The sequence below is a fragment of the Ips typographus genome, linkage group LG15 (assembly GCF_016097725.1).
Source record: "Ips typographus isolate SLU linkage group LG15, UJ_Ityp_2.0, whole genome shotgun sequence".
Taxonomy (NCBI): Eukaryota; Metazoa; Arthropoda; class Insecta; order Coleoptera; family Curculionidae; genus Ips; species Ips typographus.
Window position 1 is genome coordinate 3,502,399 of NC_138436.1, and position 15,420 is coordinate 3,517,818.

The following is a 15,420-nucleotide window of genomic DNA, read 5'->3' on the forward strand; positions in this document are numbered from 1 at the left end:
ATTAAAGTTGATTTTAACCAACACAACCTCTAAACAAAAGATGGAGATAAGCAGTCTATATGACCAAATTGAAACTCAGTTGCGAGCTTTAGAGACACTTGGGATAACAACTGATAAATGTTCCGCCATGTTGTATCCATTGATAGAGTCTTGTTTACCCCAGGATTTACTTAGGGTTTGGCAACGTTCAGCTATTTTTAATAGCCCTGCTAGTGGTGACGACCCAACCGACTTTTCGTTGGAAATTCGGCTAAAGCGACTTATGCTTTTCCTTAAGCAAGAAGTGGAAAATGAGCAGCGCATTAGTCTAGCAGCTGAAGGCTTTGGTTTAGGAAGTGGTATGAGGTCGTCTGGAGGAGACAATGCCGGTCAAAGACGGGGAAAAGACAGACTTCATAACGAACCAACTGCTTTGGGTCTTGTAAATGCAGAGGTTGGTCGCATTAATCGCTGTTTGTTTTGTTCAGGTACTCACTTGTCCGAAGCCTGTTTTAAAGCCCAAAAAATGAGTCTAGAACAACGGAAAGAAGTGGCCGCTAAGTATAAAGCCTGTTTTCGTTGTTTGAAAATTGGTCACCAGTCGAGACAATGTAGGGGCAGAATGAGATGTTTGTTATGTGGTCGTTCACACGTTTCTTTAATGTGCTCAGAGTTACTCGCCACTACTAAACAGGATGGTGGAAATGACAAGCAGTGCGAACCAACTACGACGGAGGAACCAAGTGGTAGTCATTTTCGTGAACATACGCTAGCTAATCACACGTCTACTCAAGTATTTTTGCAAACGCTGCGTGTGACAATAAAAGGAGATAGAGGGTCAAAAGTAGTTAGGGCTCTGGTGGATACTGGCTCACAACGGTCGTATATACTGAAAGATACTGCCACACAGCTTTACTGTCAACCCAAAAGAGTGGAAAAGGTTGTACATTGCCTTTTTGGGGGATCAGAGATGTGGGTGACACATGAGTGTTTTGATATTACTGTTTGTAGAGGTCTATTTTCCCATACTTTTGAAGCCCTGGATCAACTTACTATTTGTGGAACTGTACCACCGGTGTTTTACGGACCTTGGACCAATGAGTTAGACATTTTGGGCGTCCAAGTATCAGATAGTGGGCAGTCTGGTCCCATAGAATTGTTGTTAGGGGCTGATGTTATAGGCATGTTGTACACCGGACGACGAGAACAGTTACCCTGTGGATTGATCGCCATGGAGACTCAACTAGGCTGGACACTTATGGGAAAAGTTTCAAGCAAAAATGGCGCTCGTTCAACTACCGTCATGACGACGTTAAATTTGTTCGTGCAAAACGCGTCCCTTACTCAACTGTGGGAACTGGAAGCTCTTGGGATTAAGGAACCCTCGGATAAACGCAGCAAAGAAGAAGCTGCCATTGCTGCCAGGGAACTTTTTAATCAGACAATCCACATCGATTCAGAAGGGCGATATGAAGTCAGGTTACCATGGATAGAAGACCATGCTCCACTTTCCAGCAATTATAGCTTAACACAGAAGAGATTAGAGTCTGTTGTTCGAAGGTTGAAATCCACCGGTTTATGTGATCAATACGAACAGATTTTTGCCGAGTGGGAAGCAGAAGGAATTATCGAGAAAGTTAGTCCAGACAAAGTTAATCATCTTCTGGGACATTACCTGCCCCACAGGCCCGTCATCAAAGAGAGCAGTCTAACTACAAAAATAAGGCCGGTTTTTGACGCTTCGGCCCATGAGAAAGAGAAATCTGCTCTAAACCACTGCCTTGAAAAAGGACCCAATCTGATAGAACAAATCCCTTCCATGTTATTGAGATTCAGAGAAAAAAGGATTGGGGTAGTGGCGGACATTCGTAAGGCTTTCCTGCAAATAAGTGTACATACTGCAGATCGCGACTTCTTAAAATTTTTATGGCTAGACTCTCAAGGACGCGAAGTCGTATACAACCACCGAAGAGTAGTTTTTGGTTTGAATAGCAGTCCTTTCCTTCTTGGGGCCACTTTGGATCATCACCTGTCCCAATGTTTAAATTTATGCTGTTCCACTAAGTCGAGTAGTAATCTGCTGTATACCCGTGAGACGGTGGAAAAATTGAAACGAAGTTTTTATGTGGATAATTGTATGGTTAGCTTATCCACAGAAGCAGGAGTTGAAAAGTTCATCAGAGAATCAACAATCGTCATGAAACAAGGACTGTTTGATCTAAGAGGGTGGGAGCGCACTGGAGGAATGGATTTTGGTGATTTTGAAGAAACCTGCGCAGTGCTCGGACTGAATTGGCACCCCAAAGGAGATTATCTTACTTTGAATTATAGTTTCATGAAAGACGTTACTTTGGAGATGAACGCCCTTACTAAACGACAGATACTTGCTTTGACACAGAAAGTTTTTGACCCAATTGGTTTTGTCAGTCCCACTACGCTCATACCGAAGCTGATGCTTCAACAATTATGGAAGGACGACCTGACCTGGGATCAACCAGTGACTGAAGACTTAGCTCACAAGTTTATGAGTTGGATTAATGAGTTGCATTACCTGCAACAGATTAAAATACCTCGTTGGGTAATGGCTGGTACCAACGAAGCGGAGGAATTGAGTTTGCACACGTTTTGTGACGCCAGCCAATCAGCATATGCTTGTGTCGTCTTTCTACGAGCTGTCCGAGGCGGTAAAGTGTCGGTATTTCTGTTGGGTGCAAAAGCAAGGATATCGCCTCTGTGTAAAGCAGCTACAAAAATGACCATACCTCGACTGGAACTGTTGGCGGCCACCATAGGCGCTCGTCTTTACTCATCCTTGGTGGTAAATTTTGAACAAGAAGTTCCATGTTTTTTTTGGAGCGACTCTTCCACTGTGGTACATTGGATTCAACGAAAGGAAGAATGGGGAGTGTTTGTGTGGAACCGCGTAAACGAGATAAGAAAGCTGACATCGGCAGACGACTGGCGACATTTACCTGGAGTGTGTAATCCAGCTGACTTACCATCCCGTGGGTGCTCTCCGAAGCAGTTACTCGACTTAAAATGGTGGGAGGGACCCCGATGGCTTTACGACGACCCGGTTACTTGGCCAACTGCCGTTGAAGTTCCCAATGAGGAAGAGATTAATGGGGAAAAGAAAAAGAAACTTGTCACTACATTGAACCATTTGGAAAAAACCGATATTTGGCACTTTAATTACTTTCAGAAGTACACCAAAACCGTACGTATGTTTGGGTGGATCCAGAGATTTATTAACAATTGCAAGCGCCCAGATACAAAGAAGTATGGTGAACTTGATGCGGACGAGCATAACGCGGCAGAGGTACAAATCCTGAAACTAGTGCAAGCTGACTGTTTCACTGGATTGAATGACTCAAGACTAATTGGTTTTTCCCCCATGTGTGACGAAAAAGGATTAATTCGTCTCATGTCCAGAATATCTACAAGGTCAGATAACGATGACTTTCGTTTTCCCATAGTGTTGCCATCTAAACATCCTATAGTGAAGAGTATGATCATGGAAGTCCATATTAAGTCATGTCATGTCGGAACCCAGGGTCTACTTTCACTCCTTCGAGAGAGATTTTGGTTGCTTAACGGAAGGCGTACCATTAGATCCGTAATAAAGCACTGTGTGGTTTGTAACCGGTTTAACTCCAAGAACTTGTCGGCGAAAACGCCACCGCTACCTATGGATCGTGTACGAGATGCGGCAGTTTTTGAGGTGACCGGAGTAGATTTTGCGGGACCGTTGTATCTCAAAACTGGAGAGAAGGCTTGGATCTGTTTATTCACTTGCGCCGTGTATCGAGCCGTACATTTAGAACTTACGACTTCACTCTCCACTTCTAGTTTCCTCCAGGCACTTCGACGATTTGTAGCGCGTAGAGGAAGACCTAATACTGTTTACAGTGACAACGGTACGAATTTCCTAGGAGCAGCAAATGCTTTTGCGACATTAGATTGGGAGAGAATTACGCGAGAAACCGCTATCCAGCGTATTACCTGGAAGTTTAACCCCCCTACTGCAGCCTGGTGGGGCGGATTTTGGGAAAGGTTAATAGGTGTTCTAAAACAGATATTAAGGCGAGTGTTGGGACGAGCCAGCCTCAATTATGAAGAATTATCGACGCTATTGTGTGAGTGCGAGTCAGTAGTCAACTCCAGACCTCTCACCTACTTGTCAGAAGATCCCCAAGATCTGACTGCACTGACTCCCCTCATGTTTTTAAGAGAACAGATAGAAGACCGATTACCCGATTGTGACGTCATCGACAAAACTTCATTCAGCCGTAAGATACGGAAACTTCAGACTTTACGTGAAATGTTGCGAAAACGTTTTCGTTCAGAATACTTGGGACAGTTGAAGTTATTTTGCGATGGAAAAGTGACCCGCCCAGTTGACATTGGTGAGTTGGTACTCATCGGCAGCGACAATACGAAGCGTTTGGAATGGCCCATCGGACGTGTTGTAGACGTACTTCCAGGAAAAGATGGGCAGATTCGTTTAGTCAAGGTGGAGACTATCAAAGGGTGCTTACTTCGTCCGCTACAACGACTATTTCCATTGGAGTGTGGACGTGATCCTGAAAGACTCTCAGAGTTGGGCGATTTTAAGCTTCGTGTTCGAACTGAGACTGAAGGGGATTCGCCTGTGACTTCGACAGAATGCGAAAACCCACAGATACCGCTTTCTCAGGAGAGTTGTGAACCTGAGATGGAAGATGTTGGCATTGAAGTCGAGAAAACAACTAGGTGTGGACGCATTAGTAAGATTCCAAGTCGTTATTTAGACTAGTGTTTGTTCTATAGGAAATTTGATGTAGTTACCATCTTTGGTTTGTTTAGCTTTACGAGCTTAATTTTAGTTTTAAGAAACATTTTTTTTGTCAGCAATGTTTCTTAGGTGGGAGAATGTCAGAAATGTTGGGTATAAGAGACGGTTGAATGGGGCGGAAAAGAAGAGAAGTAGAAGACAACCTAAAAAAGTGTGGTTAAGCAAGGTTGTTATTGTATGGATGTAGAAGGGAAAAAGATAGCGGGAAACTTTATTAGATTTTGCTAGTTTTGTCAGGAAATTAAAGTGTTTTGTACAGACCTTCCGTATTTTATTTAACGAACCGGTCGACGGCCCCTGAAACGGGTAGTTTCTTTGGTGCACGACACAACACTATTAATTTTAACCTTTTCTTTGTAAAACATTATTTATTTATTTTTTTTTTAAACAAATATTTATGTGGATACATTAAGCTTTGTTTCTTTAACATTGGCAGAAAGACCGGTAGGTCGATAGCCTTTTTCCTCGGAAATAGAGATTGTTTGTGTGTGTGTATTATATTAATACTGTGCACCCGAGCACCCACTGTGACGTCACGCGAGGTAGCGTTTCGAGGAAACAGGTTTTGCTGATAGGGCCGCCCTCTTGGATCTGTTGTGTTGTCAAGTAAAATTTCCACTTGTCACTTTGCTTTTGTTTATTTGTTTTAGCATGCTGCTAAAATTAATTATATTTTTATGACAAAATCTAACAATTTAATTGGTGAAGATTATACACTAAAATCAAGTAAATGTATATTTTTCGATTGACATAATGGATGGAACAGCTGCTGGCCCAGGTAAGATTACAATGACAATTTCATACCTAACCTATGTAATAAACCATGGTATTGCTGATGCATCATTACTACACATTTTTGTACTAACATTTTTTAAGGGTGGTTCTAGTAACTAATTCGGCTAGTCTTACAGATCTGCAACTGGTATATGCTGCATACATCACTACTTTTCCATGTGGATGAAAAAGCACAACTTTTATGAAGAAAGTGACTACATTTCCCAGGGACTGCAATCAAGTCAAGTTGAAGAAGAAAAATTGTGTGCAATATATTAAACTATCTACATTAGGTACAACAGTGGATTAAAAAGCAAGTTTTAAGGTGAGTTAACTGTTTTAAAGCTAGATTTGTAGTTCTAATTCCGCAAGAAGTAAGCAGCAAGCAGTAGTAGCCATGTCAATTCATAGTTCGACTTTAGTAAGAAGGAAATAACATAACCCCAAAGTCTTATAAACCAACCAAATTTTATTTATTATCTTGTGGGTTGTCATTTTTGGGCAAAAGCAAAAGAAAGTATTTGTCAAATGATATTCCAAAAATCTATGAATGGGGGTAAACACCAGTAGTCTATGATGTAAGCAGTAAGGAGCAAGGTAAGAAATGAAAATGATTCATTTCTTGCTGCTTACTACTTGCGGTTAATGTGGCTTGCACTTATTTGTCAAACTATGAATTAGAGTGTTACAAGTATATTATTTATTTTTACTGCACCATACTGATTACTTTTTCTTGCAAAACTAGAACTATGAATCCAGCTTAATAATAGTAACATTAACAAAAATGAAAAGCAATACAGTTTTCATTTTACCTTTAACACAATAATCATCATTGTACACTAACACTTTGTTTTTTGGTAGGTTAGAATATGTCCAAAGTCATAACACATCTATGCTATCTAATTTAACATAACTTGAAAAGTATTTTGCCCGGTTTCAGGGTTGGCAAGTTTTGGACAGTGTGGTTTAAACCATTGGTTTTAACCCAGTTAAAACTGCCCTGGTCAAATTTGTTTTGGAAACTTTAGTGGTCAAAACGGGCCAAAACCAAAAAGTTCAAAATTAAAAAAATATATATATCAAATTGTTTTAATTATTTTTTAAGAAATGTTTTACCTCAAAATATACAAACATTTGTACTCAAAATAAAAAAAAATAATATTTTAAACAAAAAGAAACATTTAAACAACAAAAAGCCAACAAATTATAAACCTGCCTATTATACCTACATCCAGTCATCATTGTCTTCCTACCTTTCAAAATTTTTATCTTTTTTTATTTTTAAATTTAACATTCTATATACAGAAATCAGTTTGTTAAATTTTTCTACACCTAATTTATATATTTTTTAATTTTTTATTCTAGGAATACATTTTTTATTTTGGTTTTAACCAGTTTCAACCATTTTGACCAGTTTTAACCAGTTTTGACCACTACACTGGTCAAAATCAAAAAAAGTGGTTATTTACACATCCCTGCCCGGTTTATACTTTTAAATTAAAAAAATTAATTTGATTTTAATTACACGTAATGCTCGGTTTATACCTCCAAATTAAAAAATTAAATTAAATTTTAATTACATGTAAAATTGAATGAAAATTATTGTTGTTTATACTTTTCAAGATATGCTAAATTAAATGACATAGATGTGTTTTTGGCTTTGACGTATTTTAGACATATTTTAACCTAAAGAGGGTGAAAAATTCATGAAAAAGTTCAGCTATAAAATAATCATTTGTAAAATTTAAACTAATAACTAAGGGATGAAGTTTTCTTTGGCTGTGGTTACCACACTAGTTGGAATCGGTGTATCCTTGACACAACGATGGAAATGAAATTGGAGATATGGAGTAAGACCGATAAACAGGGAATGAAGGAAAAAACAAATCAAGTTTCACATTTTATCACAACGAAGGTTTCAAGAATTTGCCCTTAGTTTAAAGTTGGCAAACATGTGGCTTTAACTTTTTAAATTTAAGTTAAAACTTAACTTAATTTAACTTTTTAGTTTAATTCGTTAATTTGGAGGTATAAACCGGGTGATAAATTTGTCTTTAATGAACATTTACTTTAATTGTTAATTTGGAGGTATAAACCAGACATTGTCCCCTGTTTATACCTCCAAATTAACAATTAAACTATATTTTCGTTAGTCAATTTAATTTTATCAAAGTTAAAGCTAGACATTTGTATATGACATGCTGTACTTCAAATTTACACAAAACTAAAACTAATCTTAACTTAAAAGTGAATCAACTTTCCATTGGGTGAAATTCAGGCTAATTTGTGAACCCTTTGTCACTTTTCGTTGGGGTAAAATGTGAAACTTTATTTGTTTTTTTTTCTCATTCTCTATTTATCGGTCTTACTCCATATCCCCAATTTCTTTTCCATCGTTTTATCAAGGATACACTAATTCCGACTAATGCAGTAACCTCAGCCAAAGAAAACTTCATCCCCTGTTTAATATTTTTAATTTTACAAATGATTATTTTATTGCTAAACTCTTTCACCCTTTTTAGGTTAGAATATGTCTAGAATACGTCAAAGTCAAAAACACATCTGTCATTTAATTTAGCATATCTTGAAAAGTATAAATCACAATCATTTTTATTCAATTTTACATGTAATTTAAATTTCAATTAATTTTTTAATTTGAAGGTATAAACCGGGCATGAACCCCCACTAATTCACATGAAATTAACTTTAATTTATATTTTTAATTTGAGGGTATAAACCAGGTATTAGTTTTTTTAAATAGAACCTTATATTTTTTAATACATTTGTAGATACTATGTAGAATTTTCAAAGTTTTATGTTAATGTCTATACTTCAAGCTGATAGTTTTACTTGAGGTTTTACTAATATTCATTTTTTTTTCAAAGATATTAGTTTTTACTCTGATATAAAATTGGTTGTATTACCAATTACCATTGTTTGCACAGGGACCATAAATTAGATTTACGCTAATAAATTTGCGTTAGATGCTACAGAGCGTTCAATTTTTTTATTGAGTTTTTTACGATAAATGCGTCATATTTTATGGTTTGATTAAATATAACAAAATAACTCTACTTTGCTTTATAAACCATGATCCAAAGATGTTTTGCTATGGTGTATCTCCGGTCTTTGGTGTCAAAGTTTGCATAAAAAAATCTAAATTTATTTATTTCTTCAAAACGGCTGCAAATATTTATGTTCATAAAACTTTGTAAATGTCAACAATAGAGCACGCTTTGCAATAAAAAAGATATTTTTTAATTTTGTCAGTGGCATCCAATTGAACGAGTTGGTGAATATTTTTGTTTTATGTAAATAGCTGCAGCCGATTTGAGAATTATAAATAAATTTAGATTTTTATATCAAAACATTAAGACCCTGTACCTCCATAACGAAACATTTTTGGATTATGGTTTATATAGAAAACTAGTTTTTTTTTTGACGTTTAATCAAACCCTAAAATACAGGGTGTTTCACGATAAATGCGTCTTATTGTATGGTTTGATTAAAAGTAAAAAATTAGTTTGCTAAATAAACCATGGGTCAAAGATGTTCCGTTATTGAGATACAGGGTGTTAAAGTTTGGATAAAAAAATCTAAATTTATCTATTTCTTAAAACCGGTTTCAGGTATTTTTATAAAACTTTGTAGGTGTCAACTGTTTTTCAAATTTTTTGTCATGTCAAATTGTTTTAATTCTGCCAGTAGCGTTCAATCAAACACGTTCCTGAATGTTTTCGCAAAAAAAATGTGTACACCAGTCTTTTTCCATTAAACGCAACTCAATTTTGAATTCTCCCTTCAATTTAGAACAGAAAAGCTATCTAGTAACTTTTCGGTACACCTTTCTGTTTTCCAATAAAAATCATAAAAATGTACCCATAAAATCAATACTAAATTGTCGACTGTTTATTAATCAATATCTAAATTTTTATTAATTTAGTTTTTTTCAAAAATTATATTTTTTATTCGATAGGAACAAGCAGTATTTTCCTATTTTTTCATTAAAAAACTGAATAAATCAAAATTTTAAAATTGAATAAAAACGAAATTCGAAGATTTAGTATTAATTGTAATGGTACTTTTGCTGGATTTTTTATTCGAAAACGAGATGACGTACCAAAAAGTTACTAGATACCTTTTCTGTGTTAAATTGAATAAGAAATTCAGAACTGATTTGCATTTTATGGAAAAACAGTGGCAGACATATTTTTTTTGCAAAAATGGTCAATAACTTTTTCGATTGGACGCCACTGGGAAATATAAAAAATATATTTTTTAATGGAAAAACTAACTTTATCGTTGACAGTTGACACCTAAAAAGTTTTATGAAAATATCTCTTACTGTTGTGAAGAAATAAATAAATTTAGTTTTTTTTACCCAAACTTTAACACCCTGTATCTCCATAATGAAACATCTTTGGTCCATGGTTTATACATACAGGGTGTCCCACGACGAAAGACATCGATTGATATTGGAAAAAGTATAAATAGGAGAGTTTTGAAAATTTGGCAGGATACTGATGTGGGCATGCCCAATCCAACTAAAATATTTTCAAGATGGTTGCACTTCCGTTTATATCGGAAGTCGATCACAACTTTCTTATTTTAAATAGAACACCCTATATATTATTACATATTTGGATTCCTCACAAAATTCTGACCAACTTTTGTATAGAATGCCCTATGCCTATCTCTAGCCGTTTTCGAAATATTTGATGTTTTTCCAAAAAAGTGACAGTTGCAACGCTCAACATATTTTTGTACTATGTTAAAACCGTATTTCATTTTGCAATGAAACTTTGGGTTATTGTAAATAAAGGATCGTTTTATTAAACTGAGGGTCCGACAACGACTCATTTGTATACAGGGTCGTCAAAAAAAATCAGAAACTTGCCACTAAAAAAAATGAAAAATCTCAAGTTTTTTAAATAGAAACCCAAATTTTTTATGACGGAATCATTTTGAGCATTAAAAATTACTATAAGTTTTAATTTACTTGCCTATACCTAAATCCAACCCATTTCGTTTTATTTGAGAATAAACATTTTTTATTATAAAAATTCCAGATTTCTTGAAAATGTCTCTCTCTAATTCAATTTTTCTAAGTATCTCTAAGTATCAATTTTTGAAATTGAACGAAAATGTATAGTAAAATTACTAAAATGAAAGTCTTTTTTGATAAATAAAATGTGGAAAAGTAACTTTACCGCACTAGTGTGGTGTGCATGTTAACATAAAATCTTTGCATAAAATCTATTTTTTAAAGAGTCAGTAAATTTCTGACATTATACGTTAAGTTACGTATACGAAAATATGCGTACAGATGTGTATGGTAAATACCTTCTTCGCAACTTTTCGTATAATTTTCATACGTTTTCATACCTGGGTGCTAGATTACCACTCAATATTTAATGAATTTTTATACTGATTTTATGCTACAATATCAAATGAAGCTTCAGCTAACATTGGTTGATACCGAGGGTAAAACTTGACATTTCTTATATTCTCGTGGTAATATTATTTTTTTTGTTTCAGATATTCTTCCGGTGAAGCGAGAAGCAAAAAAAAGTCATCCAGGTCAATCTTCGAATTCTTATTTATTTTAATAATAAACTAAAGATTGGGGCGCGGGTTGTGTGTAGTTTTATTTGCTATTTCGATTTGTTGTTATGCCATATGCAGCATTGTTATATCCACAATATCTGGCCGAATACTTTTTATTTAATTTCCAACTAAATGCTGGAGTTTTAGAAACATTGTCATTCCTTTAAATGTCAATCTACGCATGGCGAACTGAGTAACTGTGCAGAAGTTGACATTGGGAGTGAACAAGGACCAGCAATCAGTCAATCAATCCAACTGATTAACATCTTACAGCAAATTTAACTTTTTGTGTCTGCTCAGCTCCTATTTATATCGAAGAATCAATGCTAATCATGTGTGTTTTCTAAGAACTATCCAGAATGCCCATTTATTACCGTTAAAGCAGCACAAGTGTACTTCACGTTTTACACAATAAACATGTGTTTTTGATGAACAGCCTGGTAACTTGCACCTGGTATTATTGGGTTGGTCATCATATAATAGATAATGATCAACTCCATCTAGTCTTTTTTCTTTTACTGGTTTAGTTTCAACTCTTTGCCGTTTTGGAGAAGGTTCTTCAATGCCGTTTTGTAAGCTTGGCCTACCTCGTTGGGATGACTTTGCGTAATATACAAGTTTTTTGGCAACTTCATGACGAAACTGAAATAGATCATAAGTTTTGCTTCTTATACCCAAAGATTCGGCTTTTTTCCTATACTGTAGCCAAGAGTTAACAAGTACAACGTCAAATGCATGGGAGATTACTCTAAGTGTCCATTTTCTAGATCTTACATATGGGATCGATACAATGACAACAAAAAGTCCTCAGGAAGAAATTCCATTGGACCACGGCTTATAAGCCCGGAAAACTTTCATATTTCAGTTCAACTCTTTGAATTGCAGGCAACAAGCTGAGAAATCTTGTGCTGGAATGACTAAGGACTTTCTTGTATTCTACCTCAGCCAATTCACAAAAATTCTTTTAACTTCTCAGATCTTACTGTAAAAATAAGGAAATATTTTTACCATTACACACTCTATATCTAAAGCAGGCAATTTGTTAACCACAGAATGCACACAGTTATGCACTATATGGGCTGTTCATCCAATACCTATTTTAAAGGTCGGTGCATTTTGCTTTGTAGTTTAGTGAATATGTTTTCTGTGCCCTTGTGTTTTACGCCACCAAAGTTAGTGTTAGTATTGTAGGCACAGAAACAAATTACCTTTTGTGTTAATTTGTATTTCTCTAGGGCTTTAAAAATATGTTCACTTAAACTAACTGATGTTTTCCCTGGCAACTCCTGAAATTCTAACAGTTTTGTTTCAATTTAATTTTTATACAAGAAGCGTACAAGAATTGGTACCAATTTTTTATGTAACCTGTTAGATGCGTCTATTATTACTGTGATAAAGTTTACTTGTTGTAATTTCTGTATTACACTTTCAAAAATGTCAATAATATTAACTATAATAGCTTCCAATTTTGTTATAGCAATACAAAATTTCTGGTCATATAAATTATTAATCAGTTTTGACCAGTGTTGCCGGTGGCACATGCCGAATTGTCGCCATATTACCTTGTCAAAAGTCGCTATTTTGTCGCTACTCCTATTGATCGTCCAGCCATCTACAAGTGGCAGATTAAACCACCGTTTTTGTGAACATCATGGTGAACAATTTAATTTCTAAATATTTTTATTTTTTCCAAAACAACACAAACAAAATCTACAAAACACCCATGGAAAGTATAAATCAAATATCTTTATTATGAGATCAAGATTTCACACCAAAAACATTTTTACCAAAATAAAAACTTAAAATATATTAACAACATAATGAACTCTATTATAACACATAAATAAAACATATATCAACAAAAAAGTAAAAACAAGTAAAACACATATATTATACTAAACTAAATTAAGTTTAATATTTCAATCAGGTTCAGAACTATCTTTATCCTCAATAGCACTTGTGCCTAATTGACTCTGATGTTGGTTAAGTATTGCCATGCTTTTAAAGTGATCTGCTGTTACTTCATAATCTAAGCAGCATTTCTTATTTTGCTTCATATCAAGCTGAATTTTTAATAACGCACATAAAGTGTCAATTCCTAGCTTATTTCTTTTTTTGTTTCAATATCAGACATAGTCGAAAAAATTCGCTCTACGTCTGCGTTACCATGTGGTATAGACATCAAAACCATTGCTACATTTGATATATTTTTAAACACAAAGTCGTCATTAAAGTTTTTTAATTCAGAAAGTTCTTGCCAAAATTCAAATGTGGTGATTGAATTGAACCGTTGTTTTTCTTCAGGAGAGAAAAAATCTTTTACTCTAAAAAATTCTTCAAAGGCTATGTTTGGTTGGGAAATATGCTCAAATTTTGATAAAACGTCCATCAAATTTTTACTACATTTTTCGGAATATTGGGAGTCTAAAACGAAATTTGTATCAAGAAAATCTAAATTGTTTGTCCAAGATTCTTTTAATGGAAATCTTTTTATTGAATCTGAAACAGCTTTTTGATAGAAACTCAAACATTTTAATTTAAATTGTTCAACAGCGCCCTGACCACAATTCTCAATCAGTTTGATAGTTTGGGGACCAAATTGAATCTCTTCCAAGGGTAGTAAAACATGTGGGTGGTAAACATTGTTGACTCTTCTCCTTCCTCGTGATGGTTAGGGGAGGCGTGTAATGCTTGCTAAACTGAACTACTGTACTGCCCCTGGTTGTAGTGGTAGTTCACTTAAGGTCGGATGGTCGAAATGAAACGCTGATTTCATTAAACTTCCTTTTCCTGGCCCAAATTCAGCCCTAGGTATATGTCGACGCGTTTATGCGGCGGCTATGCATGTGGTCGTAGATTCGGTACGAAGCTCTCCGTTCAAGCGTTATTCGAGAAGTCCCGAATCGGAGACGGTTTCCGGTTGTCAACGCCGTATTGCCAGTGTTGCCACATCTCATACGATAACAACATTTAGGTTATAAAGATTATCTTCATCATTAATAAATTCTCTTTTAATAAACTTACCACACAACTGTCTGACAAACCTTCGACTTTCTTTTGACAAGACCGGAAACAAAACTTTTTGGCTTTGAAATAATATATTAAATTGCTGAAAGAGGGGAAGTATGAATGCTAAAAACTGTAAATAAGCCTGAACAAAGGGGTTTTCAAACGCACTATTTATAGCAGCTGCCACAGAACTTTTTTCCTCAAACTTTGCTAGCTTAAAAACCTCTTCAAGTACTTTCCACTGTGAAAGCACTCTTTCTATACAGGGTAATAATGATAACCAACGTGTTTTTGCTGGTGATAAAATTTTATGCTTTTGCATACAAAAAAAACTTTGAAATTCTTCAAGAATTGATTGCCTTTTAGGGCTTCTTGAAAAATAGGCATACATGTTCTGTAAGAAATGTTCAACATTAGTAGGTAGACACTCTGAAGCTGAAGATGCTATTAAATGTAGGCTATGGCAAACACAACCATTAACAATAATTTTATTATTTTCATTTAATAAGTATGTTTTAAAAGATTCCTTGTTACCCATCATAACACTTGCGTTATCAGCACAATAGCCAACTATATTTGTACATGACAAATCATGGTTTTGTAAAGTTTTCTTAAACAAAGAAAATAAACCCTTAGCAGTACCTTCATCTGCGCCAATTTTCACTAAATCTAGCAAAGCAGTTTTTAAACTATTTTTTGAAATATACCGCACTAAAATACATAATATTCGATTATTAGCAATATCAGTACTTTCATCTACATCTTCACCGTGTTTTGTAATAATTCTCTCCAGTATAAACTTTGCTACAGGTCCGGCTTTGCCGCTCGGTAATGCGTCAGTCTCCGCCCACCTTGTGGCGTAATCTGTTGCTACCACTATCATGGTTTTGCCGCTGCTACTTCTGCGAAACGGACCTAACAAATCTATTCCAACCTTTTCAAATGGGGTGCCAACTGGGATAGGATGTAACAGACCGATAGGCTTTTGATTTTGTTGGCCTTTCCTGGCCTGACAATCCGGGCATCCTTTTACAAAACGTTCCACGTTTTTTTGCAACCTTTGCCAATAGTATCTTTGTTTTATATTTCGGGTTTTTGACAATCCCAAATGGCCACTCAGCGGTTTCGAGTGGTGGGAGTACAAAATTACCCTTATTAACTGTTGCGGTATCACTAGAAGTTTAGTCCGGCCCACTCCATGCGGGTTTATACGGTAC

At 35.4% G+C, this 15,420-nt stretch overlaps 2 long non-coding RNA genes across 3 annotated transcripts in view; one reads left to right on the forward strand and one right to left on the reverse strand.

The window, feature by feature from the left end:
* The window catches only part of LOC145738484 (uncharacterized), a 74,584-nt gene that overhangs the window by 37,393 nt on the left and 21,771 nt on the right, over positions 1 to 15,420 (reverse strand). The gene's annotated exons all lie outside the window — the stretch shown is intronic.
* Positions 5,220 to 15,420, forward strand: part of LOC145738479 (uncharacterized) — an 89,428-nt gene continuing 79,227 nt past the window's right edge. The window contains exons 1-3 of one of the 2 annotated variants that reach the window (XR_014180766.1): positions 5,220 to 5,591; positions 5,725 to 5,912; positions 11,126 to 11,873. This is a non-coding gene — a long non-coding RNA (uncharacterized LOC145738479). Of the gene's footprint in view, positions 5,592 to 5,724; positions 5,913 to 11,125; positions 11,874 to 15,420 lie in introns of those variants that run through there. The other variant, XR_014180765.1, reaches the window with a different exon arrangement.